This window comes from Schistocerca serialis, chromosome 1 (assembly GCF_023864345.2).
Source record: "Schistocerca serialis cubense isolate TAMUIC-IGC-003099 chromosome 1, iqSchSeri2.2, whole genome shotgun sequence".
Lineage (NCBI taxonomy): Eukaryota > Metazoa > Arthropoda > Insecta > Orthoptera > Acrididae > Schistocerca > Schistocerca serialis.
In genome coordinates this window covers 1,232,641,436-1,232,660,967 of record NC_064638.1, presented here as the reverse complement: position 1 = coordinate 1,232,660,967, position 19,532 = coordinate 1,232,641,436, and the positions used below count along the sequence as shown (strand labels likewise).

Below are 19,532 nucleotides of genomic sequence, written 5' to 3'. Positions count from 1 at the left end.
CAGACTGCTGGTCACCTACAATCACTGCAGGGGGGAGAACAGTCCTACAAGAGAGTGCATGAATTTAAATACCTTGGGGCACTTTTCAGTGACAACTCGTCATGTGAAGCACAGATCAATGCCAGAATACTAGCAGAAAAGATATCTTACCACCGCCTAGCACAACTTCTTCGGTCCAGATATCTCTCCAGACAGCTCAAGATTCGACAGTACAGAACCCTGATCCTGCCTGTTGTCCAATATGGCTGTTAGACATGGAGTATACAGAAACAGGACTTCCATAAGCTCCTCGTTTTTGACAGAAAAGTGCTTCAGAAGATCTTCGGTCCGGTTCTGGATTCAGACACAGGGGAATGGAGAATCAGACACAACCAACAGCTTGAGGAACTTTACCAGCAGCCCAACATAGCAGGAACTGTCGAAGCCAAACGAATGCAGTGGGCCGGCCATGTGGCCCGGATGGAAGATCGCAGGTGGCCTCGGAGGCTCCTGGATTTCACACCTACAGGAAAGACACCGCCAGGGAGACCCAAGAAGCGTTGGAGGGATGGTCTCCATGAAGATTTCAACCAAGCATCAATAGATGTGGACAGATGGCGGAGAGCAGCAATGAACAGAATACAATGTGTAAGTAGGCTGTTTATGTTTTCTCTATGTAAGTAGGCTGTTTAGGTTTTTTATTGGTAACGCCACCTCTGTATGACAATCACTGGCTGTGCTGTGGGCAGTCTGTGTCTGCTTTGCATTGTTGTAATACTCGCCATTGTAGTGTTAGGCAGCTGGCTGTGAACAGCGCGTAGCGTTGCGCAGTTGGAGGTGAGCCGCCAGCAGTGGTGGATGTGGGGAGAGAGATGGCGGAGTTTTGTAATTTTTCATGAACTGGTATATTTATATATGACGATATCAAGGTAAATACATTGTTTGTTCTCTATTAATATCTTTCATTTGCTAACTATCCCTATCAGTAGTTAGTGCCTTCAGTAGTTTGAATCTTTTATTTAGCTGGCAGTAGTGGCGCTTGCTGTATTGCAGTAGTGGGAGAAACGAAGATTATTGTGAGGTAAGTGTAAGTGATTTGTGAAAGGTATAGTTTAATGTTAGTCAGGGCCATTCTTTTGTAGGGAATTTTGAAAGTCAGATTGCGTTGCGCTAACAAAGTATTGTGTGTCAGGTTAAGCACAGTCCTGTAAAATTGTTCAAAGGGGACGTTTCATATGTCGACCCTTAGCCTAGGATACCTCACTGGAATCTTCTGATTTTTTTCTTGTAGTTTGTGTATTTAGTGTAGCTTTTGTTTATTGCTAGCGCGTAATTGTAGAGAGAATCTCCTTTGTAGTTGTAGCCTTTCATTGTTGTACAGTAAAACAGTTGTGGCATGTATATAGATTTGCACCAAGTATTTCGCAGCTGCGCTGGTAATTAACTAGATATTATTTTCAGTGCTATGTTAATGTGTTCTCTTATTTTTGATCTTCAAATTGTGTTTTTCTGTGTTGTCGTGTGAAATACTGTGACAATTATGGCGTGTGAAAAACGTAATACTAGGCTCCAAAGTAAACTGAGAAATGACAGTGAAAATGAAAGCAGTGTGTTAGCGCCACCGAGTAATGAAGTAACTGATGTTCAAAGTAGTAATTTGGTAACTGTTCATAGGGAAATGGAGCAGGCGGCAAACAATGGCGTGGACAGTGAAACAATTAGTGAAGAGGGACGCATTATCGATCGATTGGTTGGCAACAGCTTGCCTCAGGAATCGGGAATGACAGGACACAATTTTGCGAATACTGTAGACTCAGGTTTTGGGTTCTCGCCGTTTTCTCAAATAAGTCAAGACACATTTTCTGCATGTCAAAATGTCAATGTTGCCGGTGCAAATTCACTGCCGAAAAGCACTGAGGAACATGTTTCAGACACCAGTGCATTGTTATTACAGTTAATGCAACAAATGGGACAAAAGCTACAAAAGTTAGACACAACACTTGAACAAAATCAGAGACAAACACAGCAAAAGCTTGAAAAGTTAGACACAATGGAACAACATCAGAGACAAACACAGCAACAGTTAGACACAATGGAACAAAATCTTCAAAAGTTAGACACCACACTTGAACAAACACGTGAAGATTTAACTACTGAGTTACATAACATTGAATCTAAATGTCAAAAAGTCTGTAATGACGTAAAAACACAAATTTGTGAGCATTTTCAACCTATTTTTTCGCGGCATGAAAATGCATTACAGAATCACGAAGCAGCCATAAAAGAACTGCAAATTATTGTTCATGAAAATCATGAGACCTTGCAAGCTAAATTTGACTCAGTTGCATCTACCGATTCGGTTACGCAACTTGCAAAAACTCAGGATAACTTAAAGGACACAGTAGATTCGATTTCAACACAAATGGACACTCTGAAACTTGGTTCAGAAAAACACACTGAGGAAATGTGTTCATTATCAGAGAAAGTAGTTGAACTTTCGGATCAGCTAAATAATTTATCTACGAAGGTAGATGATAATCTGAATGACGCAAAACCGGTAGTCTTTAATGACACAGAACAGAGCGAACAAATTAGGAAACTGAAACAAAATCTGAATCAAATTGATACGCAACACCAAAGAGAAATCCGGGAAGTACAAGATCAGCTGACACAGGTAATACAAGAATTACGTATTTCAGAAGACACTCGCGCTCCAACACGGGAAGAGGGACTTAGAAATACGGAAAAGCCGCAAAATAACAACACAGGGCACTTCGGAAATTGTGAAAGAAGTTGGCAAGGTACGCCGAATTTTGAGATGGAACCGCCGAAACGACGTAACAATGACCGACATGCGACTTGCCGACATGATGATTTTGACTATAAGCTGTTCATTACTACACGTAAATTCAAAACATTTAAGAATTCTGGCAACGACATTCATCCACAAGCATGGCTCCATCAATTCTCGCATTGTTTTCCTCCCAACTGGTCGTTAGAACACAGATTAGAATTTATGTGTGGCTACTTAGAGAATGAACCAGCTGTAAGAATGCGATCGGTCATTCACGATTGCCACAGTGAGGGAGAATTTTACCATGCCTTCATCTCAGCATATTGGTCTCAAGCCACACAAGACCGCGTAAAACATGGCATCATAATGATGAAACATTTCGAACAATCTGAATTCTCCAGTCTTGTGAAATATTTTGAAGACATGTTGCATAAGAATCAGTATCTTTCAAACCCATACAGCCCCTCAGAACTCATCCGCATTTGCTTAATCAAATTACCTGAACATTTACGACATATTATTTTGGCAGGACGTTGCAAAGACGACATTGAAGCATTTCAGGGACTCTTACAAGAATTAGAAATTGACACTGACAATCGCGGAACGCGAAACCAGGAACACAACAATTACAGGTCACATCCGTCGCAATTCCGCGATGAAAGAAGTAATAACTTGACACGACAAGGCTATTCTCACAACACAAATCGTGACCAAAACAGACACCACCCGTATGACAACCGTTGGCAGAGTAGTAATAACTACAGGGAAAGATCACCTCTCCGTGGTAATGATTATCACAGAGACAATAAGAGAAACAGACAATATGGGAACCAAAATAAATACTATCAAGGGAGACAGAATAACTTTAGACGCAACGGACCAGCGCGCAGTTACGATTCAGGGAGAAATTCTCCACCATGTGACCGACAAGAAAGAAACTATGGAATCTACCGACATGACGACAGACGATATGATCGTAACGACAGACCTGAATTGCATCAGAACTGGCGGGATTCAAACAGAGCAGGGCCCTCTCGTCACGGTGAATTTGTAGAAGTTAGGTCTCCAAACCCCAATAACGACGCGCGCCAACAAAGAGACAATAGGCAATGACTCACACCGCTAGCAGCCACAAAACGTTCTTATGACACTAACGACGCAGCTGCCGTAGCTAGTAATTACGTAAAAATGGAAGATATTAGGGACATCTTACTCCAAGAATACGACGTAAAACATAACAACGTTGCATATCCTGTGATTTGCATTACAGTAAATGACGTAAAATTTACGGCAGTACATTGACTTTAGCAGAACCTTGCTTACAGAGGACGATAACTACGACAGTTCCACAGAATTATCTTACAGCAAGACGCGCATTTAGCGCTACAGGACACGCATTTGAGCGATTAATCTTATACTTAAAACACTTATTTTCAAAGATTTTTTTATTACAAAGAAAGTTTTCCGTGATACATTTCATTCCATTGCTGTAATTTGTAACACCTGAGGGTATAATTACATTTATCCTCAGGGGGGTACACGCCTACTTTGTGTACCATGTGTGTGGCAACCACAAGGAACCCTAGCTAATATGGTATTTGCTTATACAACTTTACACATCGGTACCATATTTCTCTAACACACAAATTACACAGCTATCTGATCATGTAACTGAGAGATAAACTTTTTTATTACATCAGTGACTGATGTTTACGCAATTACACAGTTGGATAACTGCACACTTATGAAATTGTATTTTGTCTGTACTTTGTGAAATGCTCATATTTTTTCGGAACCATTGTGATACTATGAGAGCTTTGAATGATATATTTGGTAAGGGAGCATGATTTTTAAAGTACGTTTGAGGCAGATGACACTTTTGACATGAGCAGAGAATTTTTTAATTATTGGAGGAAGCTACGACGATTTTGAGATTTGACTGAAGTGTTATGATGTTGTTATTACGACGACGATGTGTATTATGTTGTTGAGGAATGTTTATTATGCTACGTATTTCTCACGATGAAATATTGAAGAAGTGTCGACGAATATGTATATGTACAATGAGGTAAGGAATAATGAGTAGTGTTTAGGGACTCTTGACTTGTGAAACAGGATGTTGGAAACCAAGAAACGTACTTTAAGAGTTATGAAATGTGTGACTGTATCACAATGCTGACGAATATTTTTTTTTTGGACACTTATATTTATAGGATTTGGTTTCTACAGATTTGCAACGCTAATTCTTGACCTGTGAAATATTTTTAAATGAGACTCCAACGGTAGCAGAAACTGCTGTCGTAAATATTTCCGTACGAAAGTTGAGTGACCACCTGCACATAATGCGTCGCGGGCACCCACCTGGGCGACAGCCGCCCGAAAGAAAAAAGCCATTAGCCTTTCCGGAGGCACAGGTAGAAAAAAAAAAGGGGACGTGGGACGTGTCAAACACCTGGAGAACAAGCCATTAGGGTGTGCCTTTCATCGCTAATGCGACACCCTCGTTACTTGAAAACATATGATTACTCGCACTTTGTGCTAATTACTGAAATGCTTATGAATTGATGGGACATATTCGTACATCTGCACACCTGATTACGACAAGCGTCTTTCTACGAGAGTTGAGAGAATATCTACTAACTTATGAAATGTCACATGACTATTGAATGATATTTTTATGCTTTGGTTTGCGTAATTGCTTATTTCATTTGATACCTGTTTTTCAGCTGTGTTGCAGCATTGCTTTTATAAAATAAAATGCATTTGCTAATGTGAACACTTTCTGTCAACAGATCTATTATATAATTATTTTATGATCCACATTCTTTAAAAAAGGAGCACTTGGAAAGGAAAGAACAATAAGAAGGAACTAGTAACTGCATTCATAATTTTCTTTTCAAGTAATTGGTAACTTTTTGGTAGAATAACTTCTTGTGGTGCACCACTTTAATTACATAGATATTAAGATGTGAATATACATTTCCCTTATCTGCATTGTTGTTTTTACTGTAATATCTTTTCTGCTTGAGCTTTGTCATGTATAGATATAAGTTTTTATTTTTTTTTATATTTGCTGCTGCTGTTTGCCAGGCATAGTGCTACTGAACTTTAATTTGTGTTACTCTGCTAAGCCAATTTTACTACTCATTGATTTTTCATGTTGCTGCACATTGGCTCATATTAGTTGTAATGTTGCATTGCTTGTTAATTTAGATTTACTGTAGCTTGCTTTGCGATTTTCCATTTTTTTTCATTGCTGTTTATATTAATTGTTTTATGTGCTGCTGCATTGCCTCGTCCCTTAGTTTAGCATCTGAGCTCAGTAGATTTAAGTTAGCTTAAGAGGGGGTAGACTATTTAAGAAACTGACTATGGAGAATAGGTAAAGAAATGCATTGAGAAAACAGGTTTAGGTAGGATTTTCTTGGAAGTAAATGTTGAGGTAAGAAATGTATGAACATATAAATACAGAAAGCATGCTTAGATAGAATTTTTTTGGGTGGAAACAAAGGATGAAATAAGAGGAAAGATATATGAATTTTTGGGTTGGACTGCAGTACCACATGTTACACTGAAAACGAACCCTGTCCTTTCCCTTTTGTGTTATCCCACTATATGTTTGTGTACCCTTGTGTATTTGTTTTCTTCCTGTCTCTGTGTAGTTTCATAGAATTTTTTTTCTTTTAATATTAAGCTACATTCACTATGATGAGGAATACTGTTATCCTCGAATATAATTGGCATTAATAATATGTTATTTACTTTGTAAAGATGTTAGATATTGTTAATTCCGTTCTGTTTAATGCTCATGTGTGAAGTTGATGTTTCGAAAGTTACTCTGATCTTTTATGTATGTACTTATGTCACTATTTTTGTAACACTGATGTATATGTCTATTTCTATTCTTTTGTAAAGCCTGTACTACAAATTTTATCTGTATTATTATGTTTTTAATGATGTATTTTGTACCTTTGTAATTGTATTCTTATGTTATAAAATTGTAATTGTCACCAGTTCATGATATTATTAACTTGTTAGTTACATTTCACTGCACACGTTTCTGTTGGTCATAGTATATGGACAATATGTGAGAAGTAGGGACTGATAGTGTTTGCATGTGTGTTAATGATTCAGCAAGGGACTGGATAACAGCATTGCTCGTTCTAAGGACAATTCCAAAAAACTTTCTGAGTGCACAAGTGGTGGTTTATGGACTTGCTATATTCTCTGCAAGACTCTTTGATGGTGAATGTGCACCTGCACAATCGCAACAGATGGCTGCTGGCCATCTCTACAAGGACTACAGTGGGTCTGCACCTCTGGTGGCCCACCAATACCATTATTTCTACAAGGACTGCAGTGGGTCTGCACCTCTGGTGGCCCACCAATACCACAATCTCTACCAGGACTCCAGTGGGTCTGCTCTGTGATGACCTACCTACCAATACTCTTCAAAACTTCGAATGACTCTGCTGTGGGTTTGCTCCATTGTGGCCCATTACCTGTCTGCATGTCGAGTCAGCACTGTCTTTCCATTGGAAGGACAACACTACTTCTTCAAGACTGCATGGAAATCCACTACTTCCGTGTGCATTTTCTTTTACTAATGAGACTTTGTAAAAAAAAAAAAAAAACCTGTGATTACCGTAATGAACAATGTGGACTGTCTTTATGGACTGTGAGAAATTTTAGCTTTTGACCAACATAATATTAATAAGTGTGTGCATTTTATATCTTTGTTACTGTAATTGTGAAAAATTTTTGTCACATCTGTATTGGCCAGTGCCCAACACCATTTGTAAAAATTTTTGTGGGGAGCATGGGGGCTATGTAAGTAGGCTGTTTATGTTTTCTCTATGTAAGTAGGCTGTTTAGGTTTTTTATTGGTAACGCCACCTCTGTATGACAATCACTGGCTGTGCTGTGGGCAGTCTGTGTCTGCTTTGCATTGTTGTAATACTCGCCATTGTAGTGTTAGGCAGCTGGCTGTGAACAGCGCGTAGCGTTGCGCAGTTGGAGGTGAGCCGCCAGCAGTGGTGGATGTGGGGAGAGAGATGGCGGAGTTTTGTAATTTTTCATGAACTGGTATATTTATATATGACGATATCAAGGTAAATACATTGTTTGTTCTCTATTAATATCTTTCATTTGCTAACTATCCCTATCAGTAGTTAGTGCCTTCAGTAGTTTGAATCTTTTATTTAGCTGGCAGTAGTGGCGCTTGCTGTATTGCAGTAGTGGGAGAAACGAAGATTATTGTGAGGTAAGTGTAAGTGATTTGTGAAAGGTATAGTTTAATGTTAGTCAGGGCCATTCTTTTGTAGGGAATTTTGAAAGTCAGATTGCGTTGCGCTAACAAAGTATTGTGTGTCAGGTTAAGCACAGTCCTGTAAAATTGTTCAAAGGGGACGTTTCAAATGGAGGAGGAAACTTGTAACAGCGTACAGTCCACTGGGTCTGATCACGTAGTAGAAGAAGAAGAAGAAGAAGAAGAAGAAAGAAACAAAAAAACTGACGAAGCATGAAAAAGAAAGGAAATTACACAAATTCATGTAGTTCATATAGTTGAAAAATGTGTTTTAGGAATGTATACAGAGAACCAATGTTAACACTAAAGTCCTCTACTGTGTAGTCTGATCCGCTGCTTTCAATATTAAACTTCGTGTACCGAAATAAAAGTCGATTTAAAGCAATAACAACTCAAAAGTCCGTGAATTTACTCGCCAACTCTTCTAACGAAATGTTTTCGACTGCTGTAGAGTAAGATCTGTTAACCAACCAAGCACTTTCAGAAGAGGATAACTCATGAAAAGTCAAACTATTTTAGCAACAGTCTGCCCGTATGTATACTCTGTCGATGTCTATTGTAGAATGCAACCTTTGTTTGTTATTCCTAACTCATTGACTGCAATACTCTCTTTCATATTCTTAAGGTGGAAGGGGTAAAATACAGGGAGCGAAAGGCTATTTACAATTTGTACAGAAACCAGATGGCAGTTATAAGAGTTGAGGGACATGAAAGGGAAGCAGTGGTTGGGAAGGGAGTGAGACACGGTTGTAGCCCCTACCCGATGTTATTCAATCTGTATATTGAGCAAGCAGTAAAGGAAACAAAAGAAAAATTAGGAGTAGGTATTAAAATCCATGGAAAGAAATAAAATCTTTGAGGTTCGCCGATGACATTGTAATTCTGTCAGAGACAGCAAAGGACTTGGAAGAGCAGTTGAATGGAATGGACAGTGTCTTGAAAGGAGGATATAAGATGAACATCAACAAAAGCAAAACGAGGATAATGGAATGTAGTCGAATTAAGACGGGTGATGCTGAGGGTATTAGATTAGGAAATGAGACACTTAAAGTAGTAAAGGAGTTTTGCTATTTGGGGAGCAAAATAACTGATGATGGTCGAAGTAGAGAGGATATAAAATGTAGACTGACAATGGCAAGGAAAGCGTTTCTGAACAAGAGAAATTAGTTAACGTCGAGTATAGATTTAAGTGTCAGGAAGTCGTTTCAGAAAGTATTTGTAAGTAGTGTAGGCATGTATGGAAGTGAAACGTGGACGATAAATGGTTTGGACAGGAAGAGAATAGAAGCTTTTGACATGTGGTGCTACAGAATAATGCTGAAGATTATATGGGTAGATCACATAAATAATGGGGAAGTATTGAATAGGGTTGGGGAGAAGAGACGTTTGTGGCACAACTTGACTAGAAGAAGGGATCGGTTGGTAGGACATGTTGTGAGGCATCAAGGGATCACCAATTTAGTATTGGAGGGCAGCGTGGAGGATAAGAATCGTAGAGGGAGACTAAGAGATGAATACACTAAGCAGATTCAGAAGGATGTAGGTTGCAGTAGGTAGTGGGAGATGAAGAAGCTTGCACAGGATAGAGTAGCATGGAGAGCTGCAGCAAACCAGTGTCAGGATTAAAGACCACAACAACAACAACTCATTAAATAACGGTCAGAGGTCTCCAACTATTTAGGATTCACAAAAATAATGTGTAATTTGTATGAGTGTGTGTGTGTCAGAGAGAGAGAGAGAGAGAGAGAGAGAGAGAGAGAGAGGGAGAGGGAGGGTGGGAGGGGGGGGGGGAAGGAGAGATCTCTGAGACAGCGAGTGACTCATGTGCAACAATGAGTAATTGGCCAAGAGTTACTAAATGTCAACAATCATTCGTGTTTGATCGAGCTGGCCTCCCGGTCGTAGGTCCGACGTGTCTTGTTTTATTTAAGCCACTCAAGGATACCTGTGTTATTTTAGTCCATTCGCCGAGTCATACAGCCCACAAACAGGTTTCTCTTACGGAGGTGAATGAGACGAAGTCGAAGCGGCCAACCAGTTCTTGCACCTGTCGGCTGGTGGCGTTAGCAGCCGGCTTCGTGACAGTTCGCACTCATCGCCGCTAGGTGGCTCTGCGTTCGAATCCGAAGGTGCCATGCTTGCGCAGCGGGATGAATAATTCAGTCCTGCGGGACGCGATGCGTTGTGAGTCGCCGTTGGGGCAGAGGGCGCGAAGAAATATAGATGGGATGGTGGCGAGCCGCACTTGTACGGCAATATCTGCGCCGCACGCGGCGAATACCCAATGGGATTCCGCTAGCCACAGGGCACAGCGCGCCTCTCCCAATATGGCTGCGGTAGCGAAGCTAGGCTCGGAATACTGAGGGCCAGGCCGCATCGAATAGCCATTGTCGGGTGCGCGCCAATGCGGTACCAGAATGTAAAAGAACGAGATAGCTTGACGTAGTCAAACATAACGGGGAATACCTTATTATGCAGGCAGTATGCCTATCGCAAGGGTAGCACTCTCGAGGCAAAATGGCATGCTGTTTGTGATAAAACACGGATGCTGGATTGAATCCTCTCCTTCATGGGTAGTCACCCTTTTTTACCCATCGCCCTCTTTTGTATATCTATTAGTGGTTACATTTTTTAACCGCCCACCAGTTCCACAGAACTGGTGATTTATACAGTAGGGAAGTAACTTTACTTTGTAAAATTTATAAAGGAAACTCACAGCAAGTTAAAGCATGTATTAATAGTAACTTACTAAATAATTTATGTTACAATTTTATGAAAACCTAATGAAAATGTTTTAGAACCGCTACCACCTATTGCCCAACACGAAAAATGAGCGCGCATTAAGTGAGTGGCAGGGACATGGTTGCTACCACTGCTCTACACGATACTTGATGACAAATCGTTAACAGACGCAAAAGTGTTACCTGTTGTGTATCTAGGAGGCTTGAGTAATCTGCTAGTGTTCTCAACATATGAGGGCCACCATTTTTTCCAAGACTCACTCGATCGCGAATTGGAAACCACAGTCAAAATTTAAAAAAAAGTTTTATTTGCAACAATTAGCTAAACCTTGCAGCTACTTGTCTACATTGTCACCGCTCTTAGATATGTATCGTATGGTACGAACTTCCCCCCCCCCCCCCCCCTCAATGAACCATGGATCTTGCCGTTGGTGGGGAGGCATGCGTGCCTCAGCGATACAGCTGGCCATACCCTAGGTACAACCACAATGGAGGGGTATCTGTTGAGAGGCCAGACAAACGTGTGGTTCCTGAAGAGGGGCAGCAGCCTTTTCAGTAGTTGCAGGGGCAACAGTCCGGTTGATTGACTGATCTGGCCTTGTAACTCTAACCAAAACGGCCTTGCTGTGCTGGTACTGCGAACGGCTGAAAGGAAGGGGAAACTGCAGCCTTAATTTATACCCCGCGGCATGCAGCTTTACTGTATGGTTAAATGATGATGGCGTCCTCTTGGGTAAAATATTCCGGAGGTAAAATAGTCCCCCATTCGGATCTCCGGGCGGGGACTACTCAAGAGGACGTCGTTATCAGGAGAAAGAAAACTGGCGTTCTACGGATCGGAGCGTGGAATGTCAGGTCCCTTAATCGGGCAGGTAGGTTAGACAATTTAAAAAGGGAAATAGATAGGTTAAAGTTAGATATAGTGGGAATTAGTGAAGTTCGGTGGCAGGAGGAACAAGACTTTTGGTCAAGTTAATACTGGCTTAAAAATACAAAATCAAATAGGGGTAATGCCGGAGTAGGTTTAATAATGAATAAAAAAAATAGGAGTGCGGGTAAGCCACTACAAACAGCATAGTGAACGCATTATTGTGGCCAAGATAGACACGAAGCCCACGCCCACTACAGTAGTACAAGTTTATATGCCAACTAGCTTTGCAGATGACGAAGAAATTGATGAAATGTATGATGAGATAAAAGAAATTATTCAGGTAGCGAAGGGAGACGAAAATTTAATAGTCATGGGTGACTGGAATTCGAGAGTAGGAAAAGGGAGAGAAGAAAACATAGTAGGTGAAAATGGATCGGCGGTAAGAAATGAAAGAGGAAGCCATCTGGTAGAATTTTACACAGAGCATAACTTAATCATAGCTAACACTTGGCACAAGAACACATAGAAGAATATTGGAGATGCTGGAAGGCACCAGATAGATTATATGATGGTAAGACAGAGATTTAGGAACCAGGTTTTAAATTGTAAGACATTTCCAGGGGCAGATGTCGACTCTGACCACAATCTATTGGTTATGAACTTTAGGTTAAAACTGAAGAAACTGCAAAAACGTGGGAATTTAAGGAGATGGGACCTGGATAAACTGACTAAACCGGAGGTTGTACAGAGTTTCTGCGAGAGCATAAGGGAACAATTGTCACGAATGGGGGAAAGAAATGCAGTAGAAGAAGAATGGGTAGCTCTGAGGGATGAAGTAGTGAATTTAATTGATGAAATGAGAAAATATAAAAAAGCAGTAAATGAAGCAGGCAAACAGGAATACAAACGTCTCAAAAATGAGATCGACAGGAAGTGCAAAATGGCTAAGCAGGGATGACTAGAGGACAAATGTAAGGATGTAGAGGCCCATATCACTAGGGGTAAGATAGATACTGCCTACAGGAAAATTAAAGAGACCTTTGGAGAAAAGAGAACCACTTGCATGAACATCAAGAGCTCAGATGGAAACCCAGTTCTAACCAAAGAAGGGTGGAAGGAGTATATAGAGGGCCAATACAAGGGCGATGTACTTGAGGACAATGTTATGGAAATGGAAGAGAATGTGGATGAAGATGAAATGGGAGATACGATACTGCGTGAAGAGTTTGACAGAGCACTGAAAGACCTGAGCCGAAACAAGGCCCCCGGAGTAGACAACATTCCATTAGAACTACTGACGGCCTCGGGAGAGCCAGTCCTGACAAAACTCTACCATCTGGTGAGCAAGATGTATGAGACAGGCGAAATACCCTCAGACTTCAAGAAGAATATAATAATTCCAATCCCAAAGAAAGTAGGTGTTGACAGATGTGAAAATTACCGAACTATCAGTTTAATAAGTCACGGCTGCAAAATACCAACGCTAATTCCTTACAGACGAATGGAAAAACTGGTAGAAGTCACCTCGGGGAAGATCAGTTTGGATTCGTTAGAAATATTGGAACGTGAGGCAATACTGACCCTACGACTTATCTTAGAAGAAAGATTAAAGAAAGGCAAACCTACGTTTCTAGCATTTGTAGACTTAGAGAAAGCTTTTGACAGTGATGACTGGAATACTCTATTATAAATTCTAAAGGTGGCAGGGGTAAAATACCGGGAGCGAAAGGCTATTTACAATTTGTACAGAAACCAGATGGCAGTTATAAGAGTCGAGGGACATGAAAGGGAAGCAGTGGTTGGGAAGGGAGTGAGACAGGGTTGTAGCTTCTCCCCGATGTTATTCAATCTGTATATTTAGCAAGCAGTAAAGGAAACAAAAGAAACTTAGGAGTAGGTATTAAAATCCACGGAGAAGAAATAAAAACTTTGAGGTTCGCCGATGACATTGTAATTCTGTCAGAGACAGCAAAGGACTTGGAAGAGCAGTTGAACGGTATGGACACTGTCTTGAAAGGAGGATATAAGATGAACATCAACAAAAGCAAAACGAGGCTAACGGAATTTAGTCGAATTACGTCGGGTGATGCTGAGGGAATTAGATTAGGAAATGAGACATTTAAAGTAGTAAATGAGTTTTGCTATTTGTGGAGCAAAATAACTGATGATGGTCGAAGTAGAGAGGATATAAAATGTAGACTGGCAATGGCAAGGAAAGCGTTTCTGAAGAAGAGAAATTTGTTAACGTCGAGTATAGATTTAAGTGTCAGGAAGTCGTTTCTGAAAGTATTTGTAAGTAGTGTAGGCATGTATGGAAGTGAAACGTGGACGATAAATAGTTTGGACAGGAAGCGAATAGAAGCTTTTGACATGTGGTGCTACAGAAGAATGCTGAAGATTATATGGGTAGATCACATAAATAATGAGGAGGTATTGAATAGGATTGGGGAGTAGAGAAATTTGTGGCACATCTTGACTAGAAGAAGGGATTGGTTGGTAGGACATATTCTGTGGCATCAAGGGATCACCAATTTAGTATTGGAGGGCAGCGTGGAGGGTAAATATCGCAGAGGGAGACCAAGAGATGAATACACCTAACAGATTCAGAAGGATGTAGGTTGCAGTAGGTACTGGGAGATAAAGTACCTTGCACAGGATAGAGTAGCATGGAGAGCTGCATCAAACCAGTCTCTGGCCTGAAGACGACAACAACAAACAACAACCTGTAAACTGATCGAAAAACTTTTTTTACGGAAGTCTAATTATTCATTTTGGGAGCAGTGTGCAAAATCTTAATGCTGCGCATAATGTCACCTTCTGAATGGTTATTATTAATGAAGTGTTGTCCAAAAGCTGACTTGGTGCATGAAACGCCTGAGACGTTCCCTTTGTAACACTGGACACCCTGTAGCTTGTCACCCACTATGATTATATGTTCGTGACAATCACGCATAAATGTGTCACCTTCCTGCTGGAAATTCGTCGTTGAGGGTGATTTTACCAATTGAAGAAGTTTGAGAAATTTACCTAGCCACGCCAACTGTCATTCTACGACCTTTTGTAACTGCTCCCTATACGGCATGTCATAGCATTATAAACACCAGAAGATTGTGTTAGTCTCTAATGGACTTCAATTAATACAGTTGTTGCGGACTGTTGGACTTCTCATTCAGTTTTCTGTTTTAAAGGTTTTTACACCTATGTATAAACACCTGTGTTATACTGTATGAATAGTCACTCAGTTACCCGCAACATTGTTCGGAACTTGCTCCGATGTATTCGGATATCTCTAACGAGGTTAACGCACCTAATTCGCGCGTTTGTACTTTTAATGGGAAAATGTGTGTGGTTGGCCAGACGTAGCCGATAATTGCCCCTGGGTGTGCGTTCCCGTCCAGATAAGGTAAGCGAGCAGGTGTCCTGTGATGGTTGCTGAGCGCTCACCATCCACCCCGGGAGCACGTTCGCTTTCACGACATGCTAGTTTTCACATCTCGCGTTGAGCGCTTTAAGACTGGTTTCAATCGTAGCCAGCCGCCCAAATCTCGCTGTGTTTAGGGTTACTAGGCGTCTGGCTTCCACGCGATCGTTCCCGGCTCAGTGTATATAAAAAAGTGGATGTAAATGTCCTATATCAAGATTGCCAAAATTCGTTTACTGCTTACTGCTTTCAGCTAAATTACGAGCCTACTCCTGTTGTCAAGCAGTTTTCTGCAATCCCCTTAGCCTGACTTGGCGTATTTACTTAACAGTAAAGGCGTTTAGGAATCTTGAACTAGGATATTTATCCACACATTTTAACGTAACAAATTGTCTATTTGACAACGTAAATACGTGAATATATAAAAGTCCGGCCTCTCCAGGTTTTGTTAGTCCTTTCAACGACGAAGCAGACAATGCACAACGAAGGCTTCTCCCAAGTCAATGACGTGAATAACCAAGCAAAGTCCTCGTAATTTTAAAACGATTATCAGAGATACCTCATAATCAGAGCCGCGCGGTCTAAGGGTGTCTTGTCACGGTTCGTGCGGCTCCCCGCGTCGGAGTTTCCAGTCCTCCCTCGGGCATGGGTGTGTGTGTTGTCCTTAGCGTAAGTTAGTTTAAGTTAGATTAAGTAGTGCGTAAGCCCAGGGACCGATGACCTCAGCAGTTTGGTATCATAGTCCTTACCACAAATTTCCAATTTTCATAATCAGAAGATTTACAGTGAACATAAACAATACATACATAATAATATACGAGGCTAGTTAGTGTCCTCGAAAGAACAGATACCATTGATGACCGTGCAGCTTCTCTAGAATAAATGATAATTAATTGAAACCCTCAGCTGCCGACAGGTATTGTTGATATACCTCGATGGGGACAGCTGTAAATGTGTGCCCCGACGGGGACTCGAACCCGGTATCTCCTGCTTACATGGCAGACACTCTGACCATCTCAGCCACCGAGGAAACAGAAGAATAACACGACTGCAGGGACTTATCCCTTGCACACTTCCCGTGATTGTGGACAGTTGGGAATGAGAGTCTCACGGGAAGACTGCAAGGAATAAGTCCCTGCAGTCGTGGTATTCATCTGTGTCCTCGGTGGCTCAGACGGTCAGAGTGTCTGCCATGTAAGCAGGAGATCCCGGGTTCGAGTCCCGGTCGGGGCACACATTTTCAGCTGTCCCCATCATGGTATATCAACAACACCTGTCGGCAGCTGAGGGCTCCAATTAATTACACACATAATAGCCAAAGACTGCTTAGTATTCTCTCCGCAGGAACAGGCCGCAGAGACCCAAGGGTACCAACCGGCCGCCGTGTCATCCTCAGGCCACAGGCGTCACTGGGTGTGGATACGGAGGGGCATGTGGTCAGCACACCGCTCTCCTGGCCGTATGTCAGTCTACGAGACTGGAACCGCTACTTCTCAGTCAAGTAGCTCCTCAGGTTGCCTCACAAGGGCTGAGTGGAGCCCGCTTGCCAACAGCGGTCGACAGACAGGACGGTCACCCATCCAAGTGCTAGACCAGTCCGACAGCGCTTAACTTGCGTGATTTGACGGGATCCTGTATTACCACTGCGGCAAGGCCGTTGGCACTTAGTATTCTGGACATGTGAATTTAGCACCGAATTAAAGCACTTTAAGCGGATGGTATTACCTGATGTTCCGAACCAAGAAACAAGCAGGAGAAACTATAGAAATGTCTAGAAAAATGTAAACTTGTATGAAAGCAAATTATAAAATTGCACGAAATTAAATTATTTGATCAGTGTCACAGTTTAGTGGTGGTTGCTGGGATGTTTAAGGGGGACTAAACCACAGTTTAGTGAAATTTATGTAGCAGGAAAGGCGATTCTACTTTTAAAAAGCTTCTGGCATGTGTGGAGTGCACATCGTAGTTGATAACACAGCATAATCGAATTTTATTCGGAATCATTGAAATTAGCAGAAGACTAGTTTGCCGATCCAGATCATTACCCTTACATCGAAAAGGTGTTCTCTTTCATAAATGCCCAATGAAGAAAAAAGCGCAATAAATTGCAAACCGACACAATCACAAAGACGATGTTGCTGTTGTGTAATTGAAAATTATCCTGTCAACAGTTCCACGAAATGATTTGCAAGAAAGGTAACGTTCTTGAATAAATGGGTTCAAATGAGAAATACACTACTGGCCATTAAAATTGCTTCACCACGAAGATGACGTGCTACAAACGCGAAATTTAACCTACAGGAAGAAGATGCTGTGATACGCAAATGATTAGCTTTTCAGAGCATTCACATAAGGTTGGCGCCGGTGGCGACACCGACAACGTGCTGACATGAGGACAGTTTCCAACAATTTCTGATAAACAAACAGCAGTTGACCGGCGTTGCCTGATGAAACGTCGTTGTGATCCCTCGTGTAAGGAGGAGAAATGCGTACCATCACGTTTCCGACTTCGATAAAGGTCGGATTGTAGCCTATCGCGATTGCGGTTTATGGTATCGCGACATTGCTGCTCCCGTTGGTCGAGATCCAATGACTGTTAGCAGAATATGGCATCGGTGGGTTCAGAAGGGTAATACAGAATGCCGTGTGGACCCCAACGGCCTCGTATCACTAGCAGTCGAGATGACAGGCATCTTATCCGCATGGCTGTAACGGATCGTGCAGCCACGTCTCGATCCCTGAGTCAACAGATGGGGACCTTTGCAAGACAACAACCATCAGCACGAACAGTTCGACGACGTTTGCAACAGCATGGACTATCAGCTCGGTGACCACGGCTGCGGTTACCCTTGACGCTGCATCACAGACAGCAGCGCCTGTGATGGTGTACTCAATGACGAACCTGGGTGCACGAATGGTAAAACGTCATTTTTTCGGATGAATCCAGGTTCTGTTTACAGCATCATGATGGTCGCATCCGTGTTTGGCGACATCGCGCTGAACGCACGTTGTAAGCGTGTATTCGTCATCGCCATACTGGCGTATCACCCGGAGTGATGGTATGGGGTGCCATTGGTTACACGTCTCGGTCACCTCTTGTTCGCGTTGATGCACTTTGAACAGTGGACGTTACATTTCAGATGTGTTACGACCCGTGGCTGTACCCTTCATTCGATCCCTGCGAAATCCTACATCCAGCAGGATAATGCACGACCGCATGTTGCAGGTCCTGTACGGACCTTTCTGGATACAGAAAATGTTCGACTGCTGCCCTGGCCAGCACATTCAACAGATCTCTCACCAATTGAAAACGTCTAGTCAATGGTGGCCGAGCAACTGGCTCGTCACAATAGGCCAGTCACTACTCTTGATGTACTGTGGTATCGTGTTGCAGCTGCATGGGCAGCTGTACCTGTACATGCCATCCAAGGTCTGTTTGACTCAATGCCCAGGCGTATCAATGCCGTTATTACGGCCAGAGGTGGTGGTTCTAGGTACTGATTTCTCAGGATCTATGCACCCAAATTGCGCGAAAATGTAATCACATGTCAGTTCTAGTATAATATATTTGTCCAATGAATGCTCGTTTATCATCTGCATTTCTTCTTGGTGTTGTTGTTGTTGTGGTCTTCAGTCCTGAGACTGGTTTGATGCAGCTCTCCATGCTACTCTATCCTGTGCAAGCTTCTTCATCTCCCAGTACCTACTGCAACCTACATCCTTCTGAATCTGCTTAGTGTATTCATCTCTTGGTCTCCCTCTACGATTTTTACCCTCCACGCTGCCCTCCAATGCTAAATTTGTGATCCTTTGATGCCTCAGAACATGTCCTACCAACCGATCCCTTTTTCTAGTCAAGTTGTGCCACAAACGTCTCTTCTCCCCAATCCTATTCAATACGTCCTCATTAGTTACGTGATCTGCCCACCTTATCTTCGGCATTCTTCTGTAGCACCACATTTCGAAAGCTTCTATTCTCTCCTTGTCCAAACTAGTTATCGTCCATGTTTCACTTCCATACATGGCTACACTCCATACAAATACTTTCAGAAACGACTTCCTGACACTTAAATCTATACTCGACGTTAACAAATTTCTCTTCTTCAGAAACGATTTCCTTGCCATTGCCAGTCTACATTTTATATCCTCTCTACTTCGACCATCATCAGTTATTTTACTCCCTAAATAGCAAAACTCCTTTACTGCTTTAAGTGTCTCATTTCCTAGTCTAATTCCCTCAGCATCACCCGATTTAATTTGACTACATTCCATTATCCTCGTTTTGCTTTTGTTGATGTTCACCTTATATCCTCCTTTCAAGACACTGTCCATTCCGTTCAACTGCTCTTCCAAGTCCTTTGCTGTCTCTGACAGAATTACAATGTCATCAACGAACCTCAAAGTTTTTACTTCTTCTC

At 41.8% G+C, this 19,532-nt stretch overlaps 1 protein-coding gene and 1 non-coding gene across 2 annotated transcripts in view; one reads left to right on the top strand and one right to left on the bottom strand.

Moving 5' to 3' along the window:
• The window catches only part of LOC126419121 (serine/arginine repetitive matrix protein 2), a 1,464,442-nt gene that overhangs the window by 981,893 nt on the left and 463,017 nt on the right, over window positions 1-19,532 (bottom strand). The window lies entirely within an intron of this gene.
• On the top strand, window positions 16,274-16,347 carry Trnat-ugu (transfer RNA threonine (anticodon UGU)). The gene has a single exon. It is a non-coding gene; the product is annotated as a tRNA-Thr (tRNA).